Source organism: Lissotriton helveticus, chromosome 2_1, assembly GCF_964261635.1.
Source record: "Lissotriton helveticus chromosome 2_1, aLisHel1.1, whole genome shotgun sequence".
In the NCBI taxonomy this organism is placed as follows: Eukaryota; Metazoa; Chordata; class Amphibia; order Caudata; family Salamandridae; genus Lissotriton; species Lissotriton helveticus.
In genome coordinates, this window is record NC_136059.1 from 98,616,769 (window position 1) to 98,637,982 (window position 21,214).

Genomic DNA, 21,214 nt, shown 5'->3' on the forward strand with positions numbered 1-21,214 from the left:
CAGCCCATGAGGCAGAAAACCCCCATGATGCAGATACCGTTATCTGACGCAGTCACACTACGGCACAGGAACGTGTTATCTGATTAGGTCATAACGCTTGCGATCTAATTAGACAAGCGATATTCCTCCAGCCCCTGATAAGGCATACAGAGTTCTCATAACAAATCAAACCTATGACAACCTGGGCAAAACCCTGCGGCCATTGTTTTGATTTCACAGAGAACTTCAGTAAAAGAATGTGCTAACGAGCAAGTCGTATGACATCCTTATTGACGTATCTATGTCCATCCTTACGTCAATCTCGGCACCTTAAAGGTATAAATATTACCGATCTTGCCCTATGCAAACACACGCGTGGTGACGAGACGGAGCAGCCATACTTGCCGAAGCCAAGAGCAGAGCAGACCCCGCTGGCAGCAGCCCCGCCTTCCTGACGCGCTGAGAGACGCGCTGCTTTCTCCTGCCGAGAATCCAGCACCGGCGTTTCTGGGCAGCCCTCGCAGGCAGCCTGGAATATCGAGACCAGAGAGAGAGATACCATTCCTCATTCATCCTAACTTCCAGGTACAGAACTGAATAACCCCTCACAGAGAATTCTTTAGTTATTCACTTGGCAAAAACAAAATTAACTTAAACTGTAACTTTCTATTCCCGCCCTCGTATTAGACTTAGGTCAGGTACACGGGGTAGGCGTATTTAGAAACACCAGTTGAGTACGTTTAGTCAAATGTATATATGTGTATGTAATATATTTTATTCATTTTAAAACATCATATGGCTTAGAAACCATATCAATGTTTTTACAGTATTATTTTATACTATTGCTTTTAATGTATGCACTTTACTTAGCTATAAGTATTGCAATAATATCGATCCATTTCTCTTGTATGAGAAAAGAGACTGATCAATAAATAACACCTTTTTATTGAACACGCCCGTCCCTTCCTTTTCTCTACATTCTGAGGAGACTAAGAATGCACGTACTGACTGAGTAAAATAAATTGCCTTTTGTTCACACGACTCTCGAGATTTACTCTTGATTAGGGGAGAGCAAAGTTGTCATGTTCTATGGTTGTCAGAAACTAAATCCCTTCTTGTCTAATCAGGGAAGTTAAGTCCTCCTTGAACATTCGAGAAAGTTTCTAGTGAACTCTGAGCTAAGCTGGCAAACCCAAAACTTTAAGTCTAGTATCGACAGTAGTAGACCTAGTTAACGTCTGGCCTAGGCCTTTACTGCTGTAGGTATTATTCCAATGCGCAGAGCCTATTGGGATGATAGGAACTACACTACATGGCGCCCAACGCGTTTGGAAAGGGCGATAAAACTAACGTAAGACATTTAGAGTAACTCAGTCGTGCTTTCTCACTCAGACCCCTTTTCCCAAATACTCCAAAGACGTCTGGAGTGGGTGAAAGGTTATATCCGCCAGACCTCGCAGGAGGGAACTCCTATGTATGGTTCTTGGTATAAGTCAACGTTGAAGGATAAACAGTTCCAAAATATTGTGCATCTAATCTTTGTTTCCATAAGAAACCTGATCTGCAAACAAAAGAAATAACCTTCAGGACAGTAAAATGTCAGACAATGAAGAAGAAAGAGAGGCAGTTAGATTAGCAGCTGAACTCGCAGCAGCTGATGCTGCAGCACTAGATGCGGACGGGGATATAATACTCATCCCGGTCATCAAAATGAGATCTATAACCCTAAAACTTATAGAAAATGGACTGACACCCAGAGGTGGCACAGTCATATTCGTAATTGAGGCACACGAATATCGGCAGACAGAGGTATACTATTCATGGATACATTTTCCAGCAGCAAATGCTGTAACAAAGTACTTCCACTATTACAAAATAGAGGAACCTCCTAATGAGTACACTCCTTTCGAGGAGGTGGAAGTACCACTCAAATTCCAAGAGCATTTGCTCTTATTTGATGGCGCCCTAAAACATAACAATCACATCACCAGGCTCGGTCCTTTAGGTAGACCAGGAGCAACGTGGCCGGTCCTAGCCGGATACACACCACATCCAGACATCAATGGGATGTCTGTAGCAGAGCTGTTAACACAGCTAAAACAATTAATAAAAATTCATAGACAATTAGTTCAGTATGTGATGCGGACTTCAACAATTCAGCCAGCGATAAAACTTCCACAGCTGACCCCTCACCAGGGGAACACAAATAAAATTACACCACAGAACATCCAATCCTGCCTAGGTAAATTACCGGCTAAACAGGAACAAATACCATTCTGGTTGGCACAGAAAATTACCCAAATTGAGGCGGTGTTTCCTGACACCACCCCGCTAGAAAAGCACAGGATTCTGACTATCTGTCTCGCAATGGGAATCGCACCACACATTGAGGACTGTGACACTTGGGGTACAGTCTTTGCTTCCATCTACACAAAAACGCACGGTGTTCCATCCATTTCGGTAATACCAGATGTGCTAAAACAAATTCAAGATGAATATGGTCCTGAACCCGCTTTAACTCTTGGTATGAAATTACTGAAAGACTTCAAGCAGGTCTCGGCTATATTATTAGCGAACATAAAAGGTGAAGCAGCAAACGTGGCGATCCGCCAGAGGTTAAAAGAGACAGATATAGCAGACCAACCAGCTGAAATTGCCAGAATCATAGAAAAATCCTATGAGGAACTAGGCAGAGATAGTTTAGGTGGAATACCAGTAAAACCACAACTGACTGAAAGTCCAGAAAAAATATTTTTTAATAATAATTCACCAAAAAAGAACTGGGATGGAAACAAACAATCCGATCCTAAAGAAAAGAAATTCCAGTCCAGAGGAAGGTCTCCTAGGCGAAGAGAAAAATCTCCGAACCAAAGACACAGGTCACCCCAGAGTGACCCCTCTGGGAAAAGATATAACCTTAGAAATAGGGATAATATAAAAAAGCCTGATAGATATCAAGACATTGATACACGTCCCTCTCAATCTTTTCAGACTTCCTCGCAGAAATCGGAAAGAAGAGGACGATCAGAACAAAGAGAAGAGCACACCAAGTCCAAAGACAAGGAACCTGCTCAGCTAAAAAAGAAATTACAATTTCCAAAAAAGAAGGTAGACAGTATCAAGGTAGTTAACAATGCCGAGAATACTGAGGACACAACTGAAAAACGGAGAGTGGGCTCAGACAATGCTAGACAGTGCAGCAGAAGTGAGCATAGCTCGCAAAGTCCTTATGAATCATCTGGAGACAGTGGACACGAATGAATATCTTCAAGTGGAAACTACGGACACCAGAGTTAGCAAAACTCACAAAATATACGAAATAACATTGCGTATAGAGGGGGATAAGACTAGGAAAATAAGGGGACTATTTTGGGATAATCTCTCCAAGGGCTATGACATCCTTCTAGCTGAAAAAGACTGGCCACCAGAGTTTGTCAGGGAGTGCCCTCATGGCGAAGAAGTAATTATGCCTGCCTTCTCAAATCAAATTCCAATTCATAAAAAATACACACTTGCTAGAAAGTGGGCAGTGGCTCTAGCTCCTGCTTTATATAAAAATCACGTGGGATGGGATGCGGATTCTCCTCCTCACAAAATCCAGTTAAAATCACAACCTACTGCACAAAGGCAGTACCCAATTAAGCAAGAAGCTAAAAAACAGGTAAATGAAATACTAGATCAGCTAGAATACCAGGGGGTGATTGAAACTTGCACCTCACAAATGAACAACCCTTTGTTTCCGGTCTCCAAACCAGACAATTCATATCGTCTAGTTTTGGATTACCGACACCTTAACACATGTTGCAAAACTTTTGCAGTGCAAAACTCACACAGTGCTGCACTAATGAATAACATAGTGCGCAAAAAATACAAAACAACATTAGACATCTCTAATGGATTCTTTTGTCAAAACATAGCACCAGAGAGCAGATATTTAACTGCATTCTCAATAAATGGCACTCAAAAACAATTCTGTCGGTTAGCCCAGGGGTACAAGAACAGCCCGGGAGCATTCTCAGCGAGAGTAACAGAATTACTACAACTATATGATGATGAAGCATTATCTTATGTCGATGACATTTACTTAACAGTGGAGAAGTGTGGCTCACTGGTTAGAGGAGGCAGACCCTGATGCAGAGATCAGACCCGGGACCAGGGTTCAATTCCCGACGCGGCAGGGTCTTGAGCCCAAATGTCCACGGACTCGATAATTCTCGCCTCGGTGCCTACTTGAATCATGGGTTCACACTCTGCAGCTCTGGGCAATAGCTTGCTTAATCTCCACTACGGCCCCCCGCGGCGGGATGCCTGGTCTTCACCTTGGGGATGCCCAGTAGGGGTAATCTCGCAGGGAAAGCCAGGACGGGTTCCCAAAGCAAGCGCTAAGAGACCTGTCGGTGATTTGGCGCTATATAAATCGAAATTAATATAACATAACATAACATAACATTAACAGATGATGACTTGGAGACTCACTTGAAAAGAGTGAACACCATAATACTTGGGTTCGCAGCAGAGGGTTACAAATTCAACTTTAAAAAATCCAGAATTGCCCATCTGAAAGTCCTGTTCTTAGGATATGAATTATCAAGTGAAGGCAAAAGCCTGGCTGACAATTTCCTAGAGAAATGTGCCGTAATCCAAGCACCTAGAACACTAAAAAACCTACAGTCGATTCTAGGCTTCCTAAATTTCGGAAGAACATACATTGCAAATTACGCAGAAAGGGTCAAACCCCTTTATGATCTGATAAAACCAGATTTTAAAAGATCCAATTGGACTCAAATACACACAGAAATTCTGAGATCCTTACAAACAGACATGCTAGTTAAAACAAAATTAGAAACACGTGATAACACACGCAATCTTGTGATTCGAGTCATCCCAGGGAGATGCGGATTCACATACCTGACCTCTAATGAGGGAGAAAAGGTACCAATTGCATTCAAATCACACTTGTACACAGAAGCTGAACAGAAATTCAGCAACAAAGAAAAAATTGTTCATGCAGTTCAAACCGCAATAGCTAGAGAAAAAGATCAAGCTGACGGTAGACATATCACAGTCAGAACAGCAGAATCAGCCTTCGAGGCACTAACAACACCGTGTAATTTACCAACAACAACATTAAATCCAGAATGGATACAATGGGTGAATTCAATCACAACGGACAAAGTATACTACTACTTTGATCCAGAACTAGAAGAATTAAAAAATCTAGAATATGAAGAAACATATCCTCTGCCAATCGACATTCTGCCTTTACGACATTACGCCTGTGTAATCTATACAGACGGACATGCTCAACCCTCCGTTTGGGGAGAACAGGCATACAACCCCACATGTGAGATTACAAAAGAAGTGTGGCGCGGAGGTAAACTAAAACCTCTATTAACAAAGACACACTCAGTAGAAACTAATTCAGAACAACAAACTGAAATATTAGCATTGAAAATGGCGCTAGATAATGCGGATCGCGAATTCCCGACACTTATAGTGTCAGATTCATATTACTGCGTCAAATCATATAACAGCGATTTGCAGACATGGATTCAAAACGGTTACAAAGATGACACAGATGCACCAATAAAGCAAAAACTGCTCTGGGAACAAATAGCTCTTTTACAAAAAGAACTACCAAAGACTCACGTGACACACTCACTGAGTCATCAGCGTGATGGCGTTCACGTTGCAGGGAATTCATTGGCTGAAACAGCCGCAGCGGCAGCCACTAAATCGGCTCCCGTAGTTCGAAAAAAGCGTACATTAAAATACATTGACGGTGAAACAGTGCTGGCGGTGAAAACGTCATCAAAAGGCGACTGCTCAGCGTTACCGATCAACTATCCACTCAATTATACATACATAATCGATGCAAACTCCGTCCCTTTTGCTCGAATCCCTGGAGTGGGGGATAGAGTGATTCCAAACATGGACAGGAGAAACTTGTTAATCGCAGACGCACATATGGGCGAGGGTCTCAGACACCTCAAACTAAAAAATTCTCTGGAAGAATTACAATCAAGGTACTGGTGGCCAGGCATGAGCCTGCGTCACACCATGTTTGTAAAAAACTGCCCAAACTGCAACAGAGATCGCAGCGGGGAGAGAAACAGTTTAATACCTCGTCGTTCTACTCCAGAAAAAATCAGGAGTAACAAGCATTGGCATAGCCAATAGGTCTCGCTTTTGGGACCATAAAAGTATTTAATTATGCAGCACAATTTCCTTGGTGCAACAACATCAACTGCTGCATGGCTTAACACTTTTAAAGTCCCAAAGGCGAGACCTATTTTTGTTCTTGGGGGAACAAAAGTGCCAGGAGGGTCAAGGGTGGCTGTCAGGCCGGGGGGGTGAATGGTGAGTTCCAGAGAGGTGAGGAGTGAGTGCCAGGAGCGGCAAAGGTGACTGTCAGGCCAGGGGGTGAAGGGTGAGTGCCAGGGAATGAGACGTGAGAGTCAGGAGGGTCATGGGTGTGTGCCAGGGAGGGAAAGGGTGAGTGCCGGGAAGGGGAAGTATGAGTGCCAGGGGTGGCTGCCAGGCCAGGGGGGTGAAGGGCCAGTGCCACGGAGGTGAATGTTGAGTGCCAGGTCAGGGGGATGAAGGGTGAGTGCCAGGGAGATGAAGGTTGAGTGCCTTGGAGGTGAGGCGTAAGAGTCAGGAGGGTCATGGGTGAATGCCAGGGAGGGGAAGGATGAGTGCAAGGGGCGAAAGGTAGCTGCCAGGCTAGGGGGGTGAAGGGCTAGTGCCATGGAGGTGAAGGGTGAGTGCCAAGGGGGCGAGTAGTGAATTAGTGAATGCCAGGAGGGACATGGGCGAGTGTCAATGAGGTGAAGAATATATGCCAGGGAGGGGACGTATGAGTACCAGGAGGGTCGAGGGAGAGTGTCAGGGAGGTGACAGTTGAGTATCACGGAGAGTCAATGCTGAGTGCCAGAGCGGGAGAAGGGTGAGTGCCAGGGGCGAGGAGTGACTGCCAGGCCAGAGGAGTGAAGGGTGAGTGCCAGGGAGGTGAGCAGGTGGGGTGAGGCAGAAGGTGAATGACGGAGGAGTGGGAGATGTGAGGTCGAAGGGGCGGAGAGGCTGCACACGGTGAGGATGTGAGGCTGGTGGAATGCAGGGAGGGTGGGCAGACGGTTTATGCTGATGCAGGGGTGACACTTCGAGAGGGGGGCTGAGAGGAAGAGAGTGAGAGGAGGATGGGAAGAGACACCGCAGAGTGAAAGCAGTAGTTTAATGCAGGGGGTGGGGCTGTGAGGGTGCGTCCCACAGAGGGGTGGGACTGTGAGGGTTAAAGTGATGAGAACGAGTTTAAAGCAAGCATAAACGAGACGAGCGGCCACGAGATACGCTCCGTGGTGGGGGAGGGGGAGGAGCGTTGAAGCGCACGCTTGGGAGAGAAAGCGAGAGGAAAACCACTAGACAAATGTATTCATTCAAGTCACCAGTTCCTGAAATTTAAAGGCACTCATTTACAAAACACCGGTAAACTAGCGTTCTTCGTGCTACAAGTTGTGCTACGGTGGAACTGTATTTTAATTCTACAGAACCATTGTGGATGCGAGCGCTCTCTGTGGAAAAGAACAAAACTCTCTAGCCAGTCGAGAAGGTAATGATACAAAACGATACTATAGGATAAATGAGTGATACATAAAGGCCACCAACAAAGCATAAAAACAGACAGAATTACCTACGTTTACATGTATGCCTGCTACATCTATGAACAGGATTAAAAACAAGCAGGACTGAGTTCATACTAAGAGGGAAAACACAAATTGACCTTAAAATAAGGATATCGCAGACCCTGGCGGGTACCAACGACAAAAGCAGAATATTAAAGGTGAAGTATTTCTGCATACTTGCATGCTGCACTGAGTCCACTGTTCAGGACAGAAGAACTGCTTTGGCGTCTTTCTTGTTCTTGACTCAGTGGCGTCTAAATGGGAGAGGGTCCTAGAAGGGGTCATCAACTGCAGGGACCGTTTGCTCTTCAGAAGCACCACAATGTGAAAGCAATGCAGAGACTTGTAAACATGTTGAAAACGTTGCGGCTACCACTGGCAGATATAAGTGAGGAAAGTCAAACACCTATTTCGAGCATTCATATGCTCGGATATCATCCAGTTAAGACAAAAGCACCGTATTATCATATAAATACTGACCCAATAAAGTCAGTGCACCGGCCCCAAGGGAGCGCGAGGCAGATGTGCAGAACTTTGCACTGACGTTTCTCTAGCACCCATGTGAGGCAGGGTTCGCTGATTATCTTTGTGCAGCTGCCACTATTGCCGAATCTGGCGTCACACGTCCTCTTGCATAAGCTGAAGCTACGAACCGGATCTATGTGTTTGCGATCGCAGGAGCAGTCATTCGAAAATGTATTGAAATCGAAAACACCACATCCTGGTGGCAGGCAGGGGCTTGAAGTTCACATTTGGGCTACCCCCCTTTAAACTGAGCCCTTCTGTTTGTATCGTGCAGAGAAAGTTTAAGGGGAGCAGAGTGTCTCTTTCAAAGGGCGTTAGTTATGTTGACCAAGGGTCCCGGAGTTGCCAGGAAAGCCCCGACAGATTTTGAAATAATTGGCTCATGTTGCGATTTTCAGAGAGTCCTCACTGAAAACAGAGAGAGGCATGTTTCTCTGTGTGCCAAAGCAGGACTCCTTAGCAGCTGTGGTAAACATGACGCAGTTAAAAATGACAACGGACCAGAGAGGGAGCATGTCTGCAAGGAGTTCTGCCTCCTGATTGGCTGTTTAAATAGAAACCTGTGGTGAGGAGCCGACGCGGGAATCGAAACTAGTGGTGCGCGCGCACACCAGAGGAGCGGGGCAAGGGAGCGCGAAGACGCCGAGACGAGGTAGGGGATGTGTGTGTAAGTGCCGGGGGTTCTCTGCTATGTATGTGCGTGCGTGTGTGTATGCGGGCGTGTGTGTATGCGGGAGGGGAGGGGGTTCTGTATGTATGTATGTGTGTGTGTATGGGGGGGGCTGTATGTGTGTTGTGAAGAGCCTGCCGGAATCGGAGCGCGTGACCTGATCCTGGCAGGCTGCTGCTGCGTGCTTGCTGCTGCGTGCGCGTGTCAGTCTGTTGTCCTCTCCGGCTCCCCTTGAGTCCTTGAAAGCCGGAATGATGACAATAGTCTCGCTCTGCGACTGCAGGCCTTTGGCCTGCAATCGCAGGGCGAGACCTAAAAAGGAAGGGTTGCGATTAACTTATACAGGCTAGTTCCACTTATAATGTAGATCACCAGCACTCGGCTGACGTCCGGACTGTTATACAAAGATTTGCGAGTCTAAATGGCATATACGCTAAGAGCATGCTACGTTTGACCATTGTTTTCACTCTAGCCCAACAGCCTGAGGGGAAACATGACCAAATGAGCATAGCCCAGCGGGAATCTTCTCACTTCCTTCCTGAGGGTACGGGATGGTGTAAAGAAAAAACCAAGGCATAAAGCAATCTATAGCGGAAAGGATATTAGGTTCGGGAGCTGGGTGGGTCAAACATCTAATAAGTGTCCAACGTAGTCTCAATAACTTGCCAAGAAATTCTCTGAAGGGATTCAGTGCGTACGAATTATTATTTGGAACTAGGATGATGATCTCTGACATTGATAGTCAGACTTCAGTGGTGAAAGAAAAAAGCTTTGATATCAAAGACCGTTTGGCTATTTTGCAGGACTTAAACAAAACAAGAAAAGACCTGAGCAACATAAAGTTGAAACAACAGCCAACAACCACTGAAGAACCACCACCTGTCCCAGCAAGACCTGTCTGGATTCCAAAAGTCGGGGATCTAGTCAGGGAAAAGATCGCGGTAAAGAAGGAATTTGGGCCTTCTTACAGAAAAGCAGTTCCTGTCTTGTCTGTCAACGGGACAAGGTCAGTTGTACTACCGCCACTTGCTGGTAAAAAGGAGAACCGAGTTGTATCCATCGACCTGGTAAAACCACAACATGTGGTCGATAACAAACAGTAGGCCAAGTGGACTCCCAATAAGTAGCAGAACACCAAGGTTTGCTACCAGTACAGAGGTTCTAACGAAGAGGCTCATCACATTCGAAACACCTACAGAAGAACAACAAGGACTATGCAGCAATGCAATAGAACTCAGACCTCTGAAAACCCAAATAAAAACATTTAGCAGAGACACACCAATCTATAATGAAGTACCAAGTGAAAATGCAAGAAACAGAAATCCTGAAGCAATTGGAACAATTGACAGAACAGCATCCGGCTACTTCATAAACTTCGATGATTCCTCTGAAAGCTTCAGTGAATCAAAGACACAGCCATCATCAAAAACCTTTGAAGATAAAGCTAAGGAACTTTTGAAACAACTGAAAGAAACATATCTGATTTCCCCATGGATTGAATTTTGGGTGGGTTTTGGTGCATTTATCCTCATACTTTGGCTCATCATGATACTAACATTGGGACGCTTCATTGAGGGAAAATATGCAAAAAAGGACACAGCAAGTCAGAAAATCAACTTGATCCTCAAACCACACACATCTTCACACGTCGAGAAAAGAGAACTTTCTTCAGCCAACTTCACAGCCAATCCGATACCTGGTGGGGTAGCCTGGGACAACACTGACTATGAAATGTATGGTCCGGTCGAGATCCTGAAATATCCACACCAAATTAAGATCTCCTTGAGTGACTTTGCAAAACCAAACTCATTTGCTGATGATTGGGACTTCGAAAGCCTTAATAATATGATGTCTGACTTAGTAATGTCTGCTAAATTTACCAAACATGATTATTTGCAGGGTTCTACAAATTATGATAGTATGCATTGCTATAACCACTATGGTAACCAGTTTTTACATAGATCTGCACAACCTAGAAATGTTTTAAATTATAATCAATGGGAACATTGTGCAACACCTCCAAAAGGGAGCTCAAGAACCGTTTACGACAAATATTCATATTTTTCAGGTTTTAACACAAGTAATGCTGAAATATTTTATTTTAAATTGTCAAACAAAACAGGGACCAAGACCATGATAATCAACACAAAATTGTTATATTCAGACTCATTCTTTGAAAAAATGAATACTTTTGGATTTGATTATTGGGACAAAAATGTTGAATTGAAAAGTGTTTGGGGTACAAAAGAATGGCAAGTACAGGGTATAGAAGCTTTGTTTAGAGCCTGCATGATCCCAGAACAAATGATATTTTTAAATGACACTGTTCAACAAACCACCTGTCTTGGCCTAGCCAAAATCAAAGATTTAAATAAACCGTCTATTCCAAAGCCAACAATGTTTAGCAATAACTCTGATACAGATGAAGAGATAGACGTAAACCATATATTAAACCAAAACAGAACACATCCTGATTGGAAACAGTGGTTGATCTGGCCCACAGATACTAATAACTGTCAAGACAGATTCCTGAACAAAACACAGGGGTTCAAAATGACCAGGCCAGACCCTAGATATCCTCAAAGACATCACCCAGGGATAATAACAACCTACAGTGTGGGCAAATTATGCCTTCAGTGGCTACAAACTTCCACACTGGCAGAAATTAAGCAACACCTAACTTTACTTACTGATGGTGCTGACTTGCGTGATTTCACTTTGGGACCACGCAAACAGCGTCAAAAGCGTTTCATAGCAGCCTCTGTATATGCAGCATACAATGAGGCCTGGAAGGTTACTCAAATTGAAACAGCAGAGAGAATACGGGAAATTGACCGTATTAATTTGGAAAAATCACTTTCTGTAGTGGACAATGGGTTAATGACTCTGTCCTCCAGAATTTTTTCTTTGGACAGCATTGTGTCTTCAGCAATCGATATATTATCGCAGGACTTACTGTTATTACAACACGGTCAGTCTCAATTGCGTTCTATTGTACAGCTTGGCTGGACGTTACAAAATCTGCGTTCAGGCTATGTGCCTTGGCGTTTAATCAACACAACGTCATTATTCCAAATCTTTAACCTTACTGATAGACAAATCAGTATGGCACAAAAGCGTGCTGATTATACAATCTTGAGCATTGAAAAACTCGAAAGATTACCAGTGACAATGTCAGAACGACCTGTCAGTGAATGGATAATACATGGGATAATAAATATTCCAATCTCAACCTTCAGGTTTCAATACTGCCAAAAATATATACAGGCTGGCATGTACGAGAAATTGGGAAAGGGGTACCTTAAAACAACATGGAACCTGCCCTATTCACATGCATGTGTCAGTAATAAAGGACAGAAAGTGTTTCTTAGTGGCAACAATTGTGTGATGTCACTAAGCGGCACGCTTCTGTGTAACGGAATTAGTTTGCATGGAGCCTGTGAAGGGAATTCATACAACCTTTCATGTCACCAGCAAGGCGCACCTGCAACAGAAATAGAACCATTCTTTCAAAGACTCTATAATGGGAGTTACATTCTTATTGTAGACCGCAAATGTTGTAGTCTTATGCCCGGGACTCCTTATCTAGTAACTACGACTGCGAAGGTCAAGTGCTGTGGACGCTCATTGTTCCCCAGCTCCTTCCCAGACAGGGAGGCAAGGGCATGGCCCGATTTGAAAATTACTTCTATTCGAATAGATACTTTAAGCAGAATGAAAACAGTGCTTCTTCAGACGCCTACCAGGCTCTCGTCATCAAAAGAAACGTATGATCTACAAGTCGCAAGGACGACTGCAGAGATACATACATTATTATCAACTAATTCCCCCGTACATTTCGCGGAAATCCTGAATGAAATCTTAAATATTTCTGATACCAATGGGGTCTCAAAGGTATTTAAGACAGTATTTTCGATGGCATTAACACCATTCAAAGCCATACTGGGTATTTTTCCAGATTTCGTCCATTCGATTTTTGGCGGACTTCCCCTGATCTTGGGACTAATTGCAGGAATCCTATTCTTAGTCCTTATTTTTCGTTATGGCAACCCATGTCACAGACAAAACTCTTGCGACAAGATAAGAAACAATCCTAGCCATTGGATACCGGGACCGGATATCAAAAATCCTGGGACTCTCCCGGCTTAGAGACCTGAACATGACTTGGTTTCTATCATTTCGACCAATGTGGCAAAGATGTGTTTTACCTGTATTGAGGTGTCTGCTATGCGGAGAAGAATGCGTGTTAGACACCTGTCTGACGCTACAATCGGATGCGCCGATGGATGCAGAAACATTGTTGAGCTCGATCAAGGTTCATGCTTTGTGCTGCCCTCAAAGGCTACCAATCCTGATGACGGCATTCGTGGAAGCTTCACCACTACGATTGATGGGTAGTGAAGTTCAAGATGAAAGCAGCATCGAACAGGTACGACCTTCTGTCAGTAATGCAAATCAGAATGTCAATGGAGACAATCATGCGCAAGAATGCATGATTACACCTATTTCCGAGTTAGTGGAACTTTCCCAGGAAGCTGTTGACAGTTTTTTCGAAAGCCTAAATGATATGATGTTCTCACCCGAACAGAAATAGAGACTTTTGAGCAAGCTCACACACGGCGTTCCCTGAATTCGGCCTTCAACTTTAAAAATAAAGTCACATGAACAGATTTTCCCTCCAGTTCACGGACAGCAATTTTTCAGCAGCCCCAAATATTTTTGCATATTTTTCGGGACACTATCTTCTGCTTAAAGTAAGAACTATTCTTAAAGAACTAAGGTTTCTAAATTTTAGATAGCTTATAGACATTAGCTGCCCGCTGGTATGTTCACAAATATTTTATTCTGTGATGGAATGGTCTCGAGACTTTTTTCTGTATTTAAGAAACCGTTTCATGTGTAATTCTCATATACCAAATAAGCAATAATGTATACAAATGCGTGATTAGTTTAGCATTATTCCATAGCTTGAGTGCATACAGTATATATGTCTGCAAACTTTCCGTATATTTGAAAAATTTCAAAATGCATTTATGTATTTTGGGGTGGTAAGGTATACACACTACTCTATAGTATGTTGTACTATGTTATACTATGCCTAGATTAGTAGATATGTCCATAGTTAGCGTGGAGTGGGTGTCATGTATTCCTATAGGTTCTGAATCGATCCCCCTATTCCTGACCCTATTCTAGTTAAACAAACCAACAAGTTAACTAGCAGTCAGCCCATGAGGCAGAAAACCCCCATGATGCAGATACCGTTATCTGACGCAGTCACACTACGGCACAGGAACGTGTTATCTGATTAGGTCATAACGCTTGCGATCTAATTAGACAAGCGATATTCCTCCAGCCCCTGATAAGGCATACGGAGTTCTCATAACAAATCAAACCTATGACAACCTGGGCAAAACCCTGCGGCCATTGTTTTGATTTCACAGAGAACTTCAGTAAAAGAATGTGCTAACGAGCAAGTCGTATGACATCCTTATTGACGTATCTATGTCCATCCTTACGTCAATCTCGGCACCTTAAAGGTATAAATATTACCGATCTTGCCCTATGCAAACACACGCGTGGTGACGAGACGGAGCAGCCATACTTGCCGAAGCCAAGAGCAGAGCAGACCCCGCTGGCAGCAGCCCCGCCTTCCTGACGCGCTGAGAGACGCGCTGCTTTCTCCTGCCGAGAATCCAGCACCGGCGTTTCTGGGCAGCCCTCGCAGGCAGCCTGGAATATCGAGACCAGAGAGAGAGATACCATTCCTCATTCATCCTAACTTCCAGGTACAGAACTGAATAACCCCTCACAGAGAATTCTTTAGTTATTCACTTGGCAAAAACAAACTTAACTTAAACTGTAACTTTCTATTCCCGCCCTCGTATTAGACTTAGGTCAGGTACACGGGGTAGGCGTATTTAGAAACACCAGTTGAGTACGTTTAGTCAAATGTATATATGTGTATGTAATATATTTTATTCATTTTAAAACATCATATGGCTTAGAAACCATATCAATGTTTTTACAGTATTATTTTATACTATTGCTTTTAATGTATGCACTTTACTTAGCTATAAGTATTGCAATAATATCGATCCATTTCTCTTGTATGAGAAAAGAGACTGATCAATAAATAACACCTTTTTATTGAACACGCCCGTCTCTTCCTTTTCTCTACATTCTGAGGAGACTAAGAATGCACGTACTGACTGAGTAAAATAAATTGCCTTTTGTTCACACGACTCTCGAGATTTACTCTTGATTATGGGAGAGCAAAGTTGTCATGTTCTATGGTTGTCAGAAACTAAATCCCTTCTTGTCTAATCAGGGAAGTTAAGTCCTCCTTGAACATTCGAGAAAGTTTCTAGTGAACTCTGAGCTAAGCTGGCAAACCCAAAACTTTAAGTCTAGTATCGACAGTAGTAGACCTAGTTAACGTCTGGCCTAGGCCTTTACTGCTGTAGGTATTATTCCAATGCGCAGAGCCTATTGGGATGATAGGAACTACACTACAACCTAAACTGGAAGGCCAGAGAGTGTCTATAGTAGATGGTACAGTATGACCCAGGAGCATAAGCTCGGTCTTGTCTCCATTAAGTTTGAGACAAGACTTGGTCATCCATCCATCCATCAGCGATATGTGCAAGGTAGTCATCTGGGGTACGCCCAGTAACGGCCACTTTGCATCTCATTGGAAATGCTAAGGGAGGCGTTGGGGAAAATGTAAATGTAAATGTACAGGAATTTATATAGCGCAAATCACTGAGCGGTTTCTAAGCGCTTGCTTAGGGAACCCGTCCTGGTATTCCCCTGTGAGATAACCCCGGCAGGGTATCCGCAAGGTGAAAGCCAGGCATCCCGCCGCGAGGGGCCGTTGTGGAGATTAAGCAAGCTATTGCCCAGAGTCGCAGAGTGTGAACCCGTGAATCAAGTAGGCACCGGAGCGAGAATTGTCGAGTCCATGGACATTTTAGGACTCAAGACCCCGCCGAGCCGGGAATTGAACCTTGGTCCCGGGCTGACCTCTGCTTCCAGGTCTGCCTCCTCTAACCAGTGAGCCACACTTCTCCAGGGTGCTAACATGCGATTATGCATGTTAGCACCCGCTTATAAATAGGGCGCTGGTTTTTACTCTTCTTTTTTGGCTTTGTAAGCCAAAAAAGCGGAGATAAAGCCCTTGTAAATATGCCCCTAAATTGTTGAAACCGTCTATGATAACAAACTGGGCAACATATAAGTTGCATTATAACGGAATGGCTTCTAATTCTTTACTGTCATGGTCTTTAGTGCATGATTGTGTTATTTTTAGAAATATCTGTCTAGTGGCTGAATTGCACCCCGTGAAACCAGGACTCCTGCGGTCAATGCTGGCTTCCCTGCTTGAGCACATTGTGTGATCCCAGACAGCTGCTTTGTCGTCCAGTTGATGGAGTGAGAGGCAAAGACGGTTCATATTTAGAGGTTGTCACTTCTTAAAAATGCCACACATTGTAGTGTACAGTCTAATGCAATAAACTGAAACGCTTTTCTAACATGCAGAAGTGTTTCCGTTTAGTGCATTCAATTGTTACGCTGCCTGTAACCGTGTAATAATTTAATGTACTTCCCTTAAATGCAGTATTTCATGTCAGATCTCTTGATGGCTCGAAGCACGTGGTCAACAACTTAATGGGCTGCAACCAAAAGAAGCACAAATTATAACCCATGTTTACTTTAATCCCCAGTTCCAGATCAATTTATGCCCTACAGATGAACACAAAATAGACTGAATACCAAAATATAGGAGGCCCTTGATTGGAAAAGACAGATTACAGATAATAAAATGCTGAAGGTCCAATTGTCTGGGGTTACCAGAGGCCACCAATAAACGTAAATACTGTTTCACGCTGGATAATGTTCATGATACAATCCCGCTTACAGGACTTAACCAATGTACTGGTGTATTTATTGTAAATGATTTGTAGGATAGCTGAATGCCGGAGATGGAAGAGATGAATGAAGAAAAGAGAGAGAGAAAGAAACATTGCAGGTCAGAGACCAGCTAACAACGCATGCTCATTTTTGCTGCAACAGGCCCGTGAACACCTGACCTGTTATCAGGGTTGGGCCCAGGTGAGTGAGGCTGGCTGCTGTACAGGTGGCCACGTGGCAAACAACCAAACACCTAATCAGGCATGGCAGGATTACTCTTTTACAGCAGCATTACATTACATTACATGGTTTAAACAGAAAAAAAGCAGGGTTTCAGGTGTGAGGCACTAAAAGGGCGCACTGCTAGGATGGCGCACAGTTGGTTGTATGAAGGCAAAAAGGTGCATGCAGAAGAGAGGAAAAGCCCTGTAACCCCTCACGATGTGTTATTGGGACACACCAAGTACATGAAAAACAAATTCTGCAGCACACTTATGGGGAAAGTAAAGTTAAGGCGATGTCGTCAATTGAATTCCCACCCGGTAAAGTGGGGATCCACTTAGATTTAGATTTGAGCCCACTAACAATGCTGAAATCAGACTCAATATTGAGTTCCTCTAGTAGTTTTTCGGTGTCATAAGGAGATTCTTCATGGTCCGTTAAAGAGAGAAGAAGCTGGGTAGTGTGAATGTCATTTATAGTAAGTACACCTGGTTCAAACTCAGTTGGAATGTTTGTAGTTGTTTTATTGGCAGTGACACGATTAGAGAAATGTTTTTTAAGCTTTAGGTTGCGTACAAATTTAAACACATCGATTTTCAATTTACAAACATCAGTGTTAGTGTAAGGGTTAAAGTTAAGGCCCTTGCTTAATAGGGAAATCATAGTAGGGGATAGTGTTCTCGTAGACAAGTTGATTACTTGGACTTCTCCCTGGTCTTTGTCTATTGTTTCCGGTTGTTCCCAGATCGGAGTTTCTTTCTGTAGTCTTCTACGCTTCCCCCTCCTACCCCTCCGGGATTTGGATCTAATATGCGGTTGCCTCTTCTGATTCGTTGTATCTCGCATAAAAAAGGGGTAGTTTCACTATCTGTGCGGGTGGCATCGTCCTCACTGACGCTGACTATGCTGAGAGATGTGGTGCTCGAAGAAGCTGAGCTGGCATCGGTTTCATGGGTTATATCTCTTCTTTTCTGAGTTTTGTTCTTGATCATGAAGTCATACTTTCTATCATAAGTAAATATTCTGCCGTCGGTGTAATCGGCCTCGTCTCTTTTTAACTGTCTCGCTTTGCGGCTTTTGATCTCATTCTGGTGTTTCAATAAGATTTCATCTAACTTGTTATAGTTTTTAACTGTAGATTCAGGACGATTAAGATCTTTAATCTCTTGTTCTAGAGTGGCAATTTCGGCTTGTAATTTAGCTACTTTTCGGTCGGAACTCTCGATGAGAATATCCATGAGGGTGTGAGAGTTGTTGGTGAGAGCCTCTTCCCATTTCCCTAGAAGATCGCTGTCAAGATCGTCATAGGTGGGGAAGATCTGTGCCCTTAAACCCCTTGGTACGCGTCTGAGTCTAGCGTATTGTTTAAGGGTTGTGCCATCCCACCATTTGGAATTTTCTTGTTTTTTCAGTCTTTCTAATCTAATAAATTTATCTCTAAGACCCTCCTCCTTGGTGACACTGGGAGTGCCACTGGTGGTTGCTCTATAAGTGGACATGCCCTTGGCAAGATTTTCGAAAAGTTCTTCAGCAGCTTTATCTCGATTCATATTGTGGATGAGTGACTCTCCTCAAAGTAGTGATGTGCTCCCGGAGGGGTAGGAGGGGGAAGCGTAGAAGACTACAGAAAGAAACTCCGATCTGGGAACAACCGGAAACAATAGACAAAGACCAGGGAGAAGTCCAAGTAATCAACTTGTCTACGAGAACACTATCCCCTACTATGATTTCCCTATTAAGCAAGGGCCTTAACTTTAACCCTTACACTAACACTGATGTTTGTAAATTGAAAATCGATGTGTTTAAATTTGTACGCAACCTAAAGCTTAAAAAACATTTCTCTAATCGTGTCACTGCCAATAAAACAACTACAAACATTCCAACTGAGTTTGAACCAGGTGTACTTACTATAAATGACATTCACACTACCCAGCTTCTTCTCTCTTTAACGGACCATGAAGAATCTCCTTATGACACCGAAAAACTACTAGAGGAACTCAATATTGAGTCTGATTTCAGCATTGTTAGTGGGCTCAAATCTAAATCTAAGTGGATCCCCACTTTACCGGGTGGGAATTCAATTGACGACATCGCCTTAACTTTACTTTCCCCATAAGTGTGCTGCAGAATTTGTTTTTCATGTACTTGGTGTGTCCCAATAACACATCGTGAGGGGTTACAGGGCTTTTCCTCTCTTCTGCATGCACCTTTTTGCCTTCATACAACCAACTGTGCGCCATCCTAGCAGTGCGCCCTTTTAGTGCCTCACACCTGAAACCCTGCTTTTTTTCTGTTTAAACCACTTAGGTGAGGTGGGCTGCCGCCGCACATCACTACTTTGAGGAGAGTCACTCATCCACAATATGAATCGAGATAAAGCTGCTGAAGAACTTTTCGAAAATCTTGCCAAGGGCATGTCCACTTATAGAGCAACCACCAGTGGCACTCCCAGTGTCACCAAGGAGGAGGGTCTTAGAGATAAATTTATTAGATTAGAAAGACTGAAAAAACAAGAAAATTCCAAATGGTGGGATGGCACAACCCTTAAACAATACGCTAGACTCAGACGCGTACCAAGGGGTTTAAGGGCACAGATCTTCCCCACCTATGACGATCTTGACAGCGATCTTCTAGGGAAATGGGAAGAGGCTCTCACCAACAACTCTCACACCCTCATGGATATTCTCATCGAGAGTTCCGACCGAAAAGTAGCTAAATTACAAGCCGAAATTGCCACTCTAGAACAAGAGATTAAAGATCTTAATCGTCCTGAATCTACAGTTAAAAACTATAACAAGTTAGATGAAATCTTATTGAAACACCAGAATGAGATCAAAAGCCGCAAAGCGAGACAGTTAAAAAGAGACGAGGCCGATTACACCGACGGCAGAATATTTACTTATGATAGAAAGTATGACTTCATGATCAAGAACAAAACTCAGAAAAGAAGAGATATAACCCATGAAACCGATGCCAGCTCAGCTTCTTCGAGCACCACATCTCTCAGCATAGTCAGCGTCAGTGAGGACGATGCCACCCGCACAGATAGTGAAACTACCCCTTTTTTATGCGAGATACAACGAATCAGAAGAGGCAACCGCATATTAGATCCAAATCCCGGAGGGGTAGGAGGGGGAAGCGTAGAAGACTACAGAAAGAAACTCCGATCTGGGAACAACCGGAAACAATAGACAAAGACCAGGGAGAAGTCCAAGTAATCAACTTGTCTACGAGAACACTATCCCCTACTATGATTTCCCTATTAAGCAAGGGCCTTAACTTTAACCCTTACACTAACACTGATGTTTGTAAATTGAAAATCGATGTGTTTAAATTTGTACGCAACCTAAAGCTTAAAAAACATTTCTCTAATCGTGTCACTGCCAATAAAACAACTACAAACATTCCAACTGAGTTTGAACCAGGTGTACTTACTATAAATGACATTCACACTACCCAGCTTCTTCTCTCTTTAACGGACCATGAAGAATCTCCTTATGACACCGAAAAACTACTAGAGGAACTCAATATTGAGTCTGATTTCAGCATTGTTAGTGGGCTCAAATCTAAATCTAAGTGGATCCCCACTTTACCGGGTGGGAATTCAATTGACGACATCGCCTTAACTTTACTTTCCCCATAAGTGTGCTGCAGAATTTGTTTTTCATTACATTACATGGGACTGTCCCTAAAAAATAACAGTGCATACTTTCCTGTTTACAGTTTGGTTTCTTTTCTTTGGCGTTTCATTGCATTTGGTCACATCATTTCCTATTTGACTTTCGATGGGGTTCAGCCCCGGAAGTCTAGGTATGCAATCCTACCCTGTGACGAATGGGAAAGGGTGAGTTAATTGCCGGTGATTGATTTCTGACCTCCCGAAAGGGTGCATCTTGCGATATCCGAGAAGCCCAAGGCAGATCCCAAGGACCTCAAGAACTTCCGGGCCATCTCCCTGCTCCCTTTCCCGGCAAAGGTTATAGAGAAAATCACCAACATTCACCTAACCCGCCACCTTGAGGACAACAACATCTTCGACCCATCCCAGTCCGATTTCAGACGGAACCACAGCACCGAGACAGCCTTCATCGCAGCAACAGACGACATCAGATGCTATCTAGACAATGGCGAAACACGAGCCCTTATTCTCCTGGACCTGTCAGCTGCCTTCGACACAGTCTGCCACCGCACACTAAGGACACGCCTCCAAGAAGCCGGAATCCAG